This window comes from Equus caballus, chromosome 10 (assembly GCF_041296265.1).
Source record: "Equus caballus isolate H_3958 breed thoroughbred chromosome 10, TB-T2T, whole genome shotgun sequence".
Taxonomy (NCBI): Eukaryota; Metazoa; Chordata; class Mammalia; order Perissodactyla; family Equidae; genus Equus; species Equus caballus.
Window position 1 is genome coordinate 432,285 of NC_091693.1, and position 7,395 is coordinate 439,679.

The following is a 7,395-nucleotide window of genomic DNA, read 5'->3' on the forward strand; positions in this document are numbered from 1 at the left end:
CATCCTGCCTCACATCTGACAATGGGGTTTCCAGGTGAAAAGCTGCCCAGTGCACATCCAGTTTGCAAAGGGCTGAATCTTTCTTTTTTGTCAAATCTCAGTGAGTTTATTGCACATAACTGTTAGTACTATTTTGGGACAGGCGCTATTCTAATTGCTGAGCATATGGTGTTGAGTCAGAAAGACGTGACCATGAGACTGACAGGAACTAAGGAAAGATAGAATCAGACAAGTAAACTTAAAGTGTATTATTTAATCCCAGTGATGCCGTTTGCTCTGAAGCTCATGGCGCTGAGTGTGTGGGTAGGAGAGCAGGCTGACCTGTCCTGGGAACCAGGAAAGGGCTCTTATGTGGCTGGGAATCTGAAGGTGATGAGGAATTGGCAAGAGAAAAGGTAGGACAGTTTTCAGCAGAAGTGTGAGAGTGAGGAAGGAGTGACAGACGTGTGTTTGAGGAGTGAAATAAAAGAAAGACACATTTGTTGAGAGCCTGGAGAGTGAGGAGGAGGAGAGGGCTGCCAGATGAGGAGGGAGACACTCGGGGCTCGCATTATGCTGGACTTCAACGGCCAGGGCGAGGGTTCAGAGAGTCTGTGAACAGAAGCGGGAGGCATTTGAAGCAGGCCATGAGTAAGGCTGGATCAGCATTCTGTAAAGATCACTGTAGCTGCCAGGTGGAAGTGGACTGGAGGGGAGCAGAGGAGAAGTGCAAGACCAGTCAGGAAATAGTGCAATTGTTCAACAAGGAAGGATGATGTCTGGGACTTGGGGGGCGTGGCATGGTTGTAAATTTTAAACACCCTTTCTTGCAAAGCATCTTTAAGATACTTCCATCATCTAAATCTGCCCCTCAAAACTTTCTGCACTCTCTGAGGGCAACAATATGATGATTCCCTGTTTGTTAATCTTATAGTGGAGCTGGCACATCAGTTGCTTCATAGCACAGAATAGCTGCATGTGTACTCTGTCACACATAGGTTCCTTTGCATAATCAAGATGAGCACACAGCTAATGACCGTTTTATGGGAGTTGGGCACAAAAGCATTGTCCCCCGTGACCAGAGAGATTTGTAGCTATTTCATCTTTGTGTTCAGGCCAGTTTGGTCGAATCTCTGACTTATTGGACACTGAGCCCTTGGTCGGGACGACCTTCCCATGAAGGCCTTGTTGCTGTGGGCAAATGTGACGGCTTCCTGACAGTCTGATTTATGGCTGACTTCCCAGGAATACCTCATTGATTGGTTTATTCATTCAACCAATAACTGCTGAGCACCAATTATGTTCTAGGCCAACTATGTGCTAGAAACAGGGGATACAAAGATGTCTTCAGAAGAAGTTTGTGGCCCAAGAGGGTCAGGCTCATCCTGCGTCAGGAAAAACCCAAACCTAGACTCCGTCTCCTCAGACCCCGTGATGGCCACTGACTTCGTGTTTGCTCACACCGCCCCTTCTTCCATGCAGCCGGCCCTTTATTCTGTCCAAACAGATGTCAACCATAGTCACAATCTCCTGGAGATCCAACCCAAGGCGACAAAAAGAAAAGGCAAAGGAAACAAATTGTTATTTGTTCAAGGATTGATACTTACTATCTTTCTAGGCTCAGGGTTATATGGTCTAGTATTTATTTTCCACAAATGAGCCAGGACCTCAGAAAGATTCTGAAGCAGAGCTTTTTTCTGTCTTTTTTCCATAATAAAATCCTCTGAGCCAAAGGCACTGCCCTTCATTTATAAAATATGATATTTATTAACTTCCTGATGTAATGAAAAATGCAGTGTTTGGAGATGGGAGCATGTGTGTGGATGATTTATCACTGATCGAGCTTCTGGAGCTGGCTTTTCAGGCCTGAACCATATAAATATGAGCTCAGATACCTCCTGTTAGTGACCTGGCCTTTTTGCTATCCCTCTCCTGAGATACCAACATAAAGACTTAGCTTCTTTTAGAGGAAACACTTCGAAGCCAGAAAAAACCTTTTCCAGGAAATCATTTGTAAAGGCTGCTGCCTTTGAGGGGCCTGCCCATGGCTCTGTACAAAGCAACGGCTTATGTTTTCTCTTTCTCTTGCTGAGCTATTTTTTCTTGTTTATTCTTTTCTGTTTTTAAAAACGTGCTTTTTTTCAGAGGTCTCTGAGGACACATCCAGAGCACAAGACTCTTTAAAATCCATTATATCAACCAGAAGGCCAGCTCCTTGCTTTTGTGAAGGAGTAAACAGAGGGAACTGTGAGCTGGGGTCTCAGCTGGTTCCAGAGAGATGTTCTCCCGAGGTGTCGTGTGGAGAACACATCTGTCTTCTAGTCCTTGACTTCTGCAAGTTCCCCTGACAAAGCCAGCAGCCCCACACATCAGAAATGGCACCAGCCCCCTGCAACCGTGTTCATCCCCATGTGTCTGTATGTGTGTGTATGCATGAGAAAGACGAGAGAGCGAGAAAGAGGCAGACAGACAGAGAGAAAGATACCCAGGTGAAACAGAGTGATCCCCACAGTAATTGATAATAATAATAATAGTAATAGCAATAATGACTATAATGTATTGATTACTTACTATGTGCCACATACTGAACTAAAGAGTTGATACTCATTATCTACTTTAATCCTCACAATTCCAGAACATAGATTAAATTAGTCAGAATAGGACAGGTTATACAGCAGTAATAAGTAAACTCTGAGATCTCAGTGGCTTGACAAAGATAAGATTTATTCCCTACTCATACCATAATCTGTTGTAGTTTCCCTGGTCATTCTACCTCAGCAGTGATAAAGTGGTCCAGGCTGTTCCCATCCCGCCACGCTTCACCTCTAAGCTCCTGGATCTTCTATCTATATGGTTACAAACAAAGTGTGAGGAACTCACATCTTCTCTTACCTGTGTTAGACCAGAATTGGCATGTTTTAATTCCCCTCACAAGCTATTGGCTAGAAAGTCACATGGCCCAGGCAAACTGCAAAGGAGCCTGGGAAATGGAGGGAAGCATGTGGGCTGCTTAGCGAGCACCACTGTCTTGGCCAGGTAGATGATGCTGTTATCACCACTTCAGAGAAGAAGAATGAGAGAGTTTGAGAGGTTAGTGTCTGAGAGTAATAAAAGGCAGGGCCAAGGACCAGATCAGAGTAGCTCTGTAATCTTAACACAGGGCTGCGGTAACTTGTTTATCTTCTTCAGGATAATTAAATTCGCTCATTCATTTATTCCACAAACAGTTGACAAGCATCTATCATGTACTAAGAGCCGTGCTGGGCTCTGCGGATACCACAGTGGACAAGTCAGATAAGGTGCAAGAGTGAAAGAGTCTTACATGGCTGTGGGCCTGATTATGGACTGTTTTCAGTCCGTCCGACAGACATTTCTTGAGCACTTATTGTGCACATGACACTGTGCTGAGGAGATCACAGTAAAGTCAAATACAGATCCTGCCCTCAAGGATTGATGGGCTCCTAAGGTGGACAGAATATCCAAAATCTTTACATGCTACAGCAATATGGTACTCTGCTCAACTGTGAAGAGGAACTGACCAACACTGTGGGGACCAACAGCAGGGAGAAGAACTGAGACGTTTCCACGCTGCAGAGGAATGTGAACAGGGCAATGGGAAGTGTCTAACAGACAGGGGTGAAGTGATGGATGAGGACACCTGCACGAGCAACACCTGAAGGCAAGGAAGTGATGTCTGTCCAGACAGAAGTAGCAAGGCCCACGTGCATGTGGAAGGGAAATGTATGCATAGGGAAGTGTGGTAGGGTTAGGCTAAGAAGCCAGATATTAGGGGCCAGCCAGGTGGCGCAGCGGTTAAGTTCACACGTTCCGCTTCTTGGCGGCCTGGGGTTTGCTGGTTTGGATCCCGGGTGCAGACATGGCACCGTTTGCCATGCCATGTTGTGGTAGGCATCCCACATATACAGTCGAGGAAGATGGGCACAATGTTAGCTCAGGGCCGGGCTTCCTCGGCAAAAAAAGAGGAGGACTGGCAGTAGTAAGCTCAGGGCTAATCTTCCTCAAAAAAAAAAAAAAAAAAAAGAAGCTAGATATTAGGTGACGTGGAGAAAACAATTCAATAGCATAGTCAGGACACCAGGATGGCCTGAGATAAGATGTAAATACTAGCTTGGCTGACTTCTTACTGTGTGGTCATAGACGAGCCATTTAACATCTCTGAGTTTCCATTTTCTACTATTTTAAAATAGGGATAAATTTAGACCCATCTCACTGGATTTCTGGAGAGATTAAATTAGGTAATGCTTCTAAAATGTCTGGTGTGGGAAGCATTCCCCCACTCTAGTTACCATTGCATTGTGACAAGGTCTGGCAATGGAAGGAGAATCGTGCGAGGCACTTCTCCAGGGAACATAATTCTTTAAGCAGAATCCTTTGTCCTCCTTTCTAAAGCCTGTTACTGATTAACGTCTTCCCTCTGTCCTGGAAGCCTTGTAAAAACAGGCAGAACTAGCAATAAACATATCTCAAAGAACAAACAGCAGCCCCCAAGGATGAGGGGGTCTATATTCCGTTAATCATATACTCGCTGTCCTCCTAACTTCTTTGAAGACACTGAAACTATGTAACCTCTTCCTAAACAATCAATATGTATGCTGCACATCTGGTATGTAGATAACCACCTTTGATTATTACCTTTAGTCACGCACTGCCCCTCATCTCTTGTTCCCATGACAATAGTTAGACCACCTAGTGTGATTTTTTCCTATATAAGTGTACCCTATCCCCGAAATAAGTTGGACTTGCTAACACCAATCCAAGTCTCACGTCCCCTTTATTTTCCCCTCCCTCAGTTTGCCGACGCCATCTCTCCCGCGGGAACCTGGACTCTGACGAGGCTGGACCCCGGCAGTCTGGCACATAGAAATCCAATTTTGTGGCATGCCTAGTGCCTTAGACACAAAGCAAAAGTGGATCGACTCCTGAGGTTGGTTACACTCAGTTTCTGAACCAGTCCACTACACCCAGAATCTTCTCTTCCTCCAAAGATGACTCTCAGGGACACTCATTTGCACCAACTGGGTCACAGGAGGTGCTCTTTCCCCGGGCAGGCGGGCAGGTGGTGGCTAGTCTGCTAAGCTCCAGGGCCCTACCTTTCAGCCTTCTATTTGCTAAACTGATTAAAAGATGCAGTTGGCACATTCTTGTTTTTAATGGCTCAAATGTAACATTGATCTCTTTAGGATGGTTGTGGCAGGGACACTATCCCTCAGAGGTTGCTAGAGATAGCAGAGCAGATGTGGCTCTTTAGAAAACATTTTTTAACTCTAGGCATATTCTTAAATTCTTTTAGGAAAGTTTTCGGCTATTATTTCTTCAAATACATTCCCTGCCCCTTTGTCTTTCTCTTCTCCTTCTGGGACACGTATAATATGAATGTTAGTGCACCTGATATTGTCCCAGAGTTCCCTTAGACTGTCTCATTCAATTCTTTTTCCTGTTATCTGTTCAGCTTGGGTGATTTCCTCTAGACTTTCTTCCAGCTCGCTGATCCCTTCTTCTGTGTCACCCACTCTGCTATTAAGTCCCTCTAATGAATTTTTCATTTCCAGGATTGAATTCTTCATTTCTGATTGGTTCTTATTTGTATTTTCTAATTCTTTGTTGATGTTCTCACTGAATTCATCCAGTTTCTCCAAAGATCAGTGAGCATCTGTATGAGCTTTTTTTTTAAAGATTTTATTTTTCCTTCCCTCCCTCCAAGCCCCCCAGTATATAGTTGCATACTTTTAGTTGTGGGTCCTTCTAGTTGTGGCATGTGGGACGCCGCCTCAGCATGGCTTGATGAGTGGTGCCATGTCCGCACCCAGGATCCAAACTGGTAAAACCCTGGGCCACTGAAGCAGAGCATGTGAACTTAACCACTTGGCCATGGGGCCAGCCCCCTCCTTATGAGTTTTTCTTAAACTCTTTGTCAGGTAGATTGCTTATTTCTGTTTCATTTAGCTTTTTTTCTGGGGTTTTGTCCTGTTCACTTGCTTGGAATGTATTCCTTTGCCTCCACACTTTGCCTCTTTCTCTGTGCTTATAGCTAAATATTAGGTGAGGCAACTATGTCTCCCAATCTTGGAGAAGTGGCCTTATGTAGGAGACAACTTTTGAGGCCCAGCAGTGGGCTTCCCTCTTGTCACCAGTCCAAATGATCGAAAGTGACCCCTTTGTGGGCTACTTGTATCCTTCTGCTGTGGCAGGATTGCTCTTACTGAAGGTACCCAGGGAATCTAGTCTTTCCCTCCCTGGCCAGCTGTTTGTAAATTGGATTTGGGGAGCTCCAGCACCATTGGCTACAAGGTCTAATATCACATTCCTGTTGCAGTTTTCCTGTTAATTGGGTAGGTACCCAGTGTGGCTGGTTGCTAGGCTCAGGGGTTTACAGTTGCTGTTGGCCTCAAGCCTGCAAGGCTGTTGTCAGCTCTCCTAGGATTGCAACTGAGTGGGGCTGGCCCCAGGCAAGGGAGCACCCAATTGTTTCAGGCTTTGGAAGGTGGGGCTGAACCCCTTTTTGGCTGTTTGTGAAGCACAGGTCTTCTGCCACTGATAAGCCCCATGGCCCACAGGTCCACACACACTGTCAACACAGTCCTGGCCCCTGCACACTTCCTGACCCCATGGAACATTCCAGTCACCCCACTGTAGAGGCTTCCACACTCTACACCAACGCCCTCCACAGTTCACCTGCTCCTCACACAGGCCCTGCCCCACAGAGGTGGACACACTAGCCTACTTGTAGAGGATCGAGGCACCAGGTCTATGCAGGCTGACAAGTAGCCTGAGGACTTGCTCTTGGCTGGGGCCAGTCTGCCCTGGCTGAGCTGGATTAAATCAGCACTCTGGTGGGCAGGGCAGACCCTGGGTTAACAGGCCAGGGGATGAATTCCAATGGCGTCTTCCAGTGTCTGTGTCAGCATGCCTGTACTAGGTCACAACAGTGGCCGCCACCAATGTCTTGGTCTCTGGAGAGGTCTCACCTCCCACCGAGATGCACCCACAGCCTAACAGGTGAGTTCCTTTCACCAAAGGACTATGCCTCTCTCTTTCTGGTGATTTTAGCCTGCTTTCTGAGACAGGTAATTTGTGCATGCGCCCTTTAAGAGCTGAGTTTTTCTGCTTATGTCAATAGCTTTCCTGGGGGTGTTCCCCATTGTGGTTAATAGCCAGCGAAGCCAGATAGTAGGACACTTGTCTCAGTTGTGCTGAGCCTGAAGGATGCTTATGGTGGTAATGGGCCCTGCTAAGGTCCCCACTTCTCCAGGGAGGGCTGAGTACCTTAGGATGGCTCCCACCCAGCCAGCTGTGAAGCTCCACTGCTCTTGCAGCTGGCTTTTTCTCTCCAGCAGGAATTTCTGCCTCAGTCAGGACTGTCCCTTGTTGTGGGGTTTCTTTTTATCCAGTTTTCAG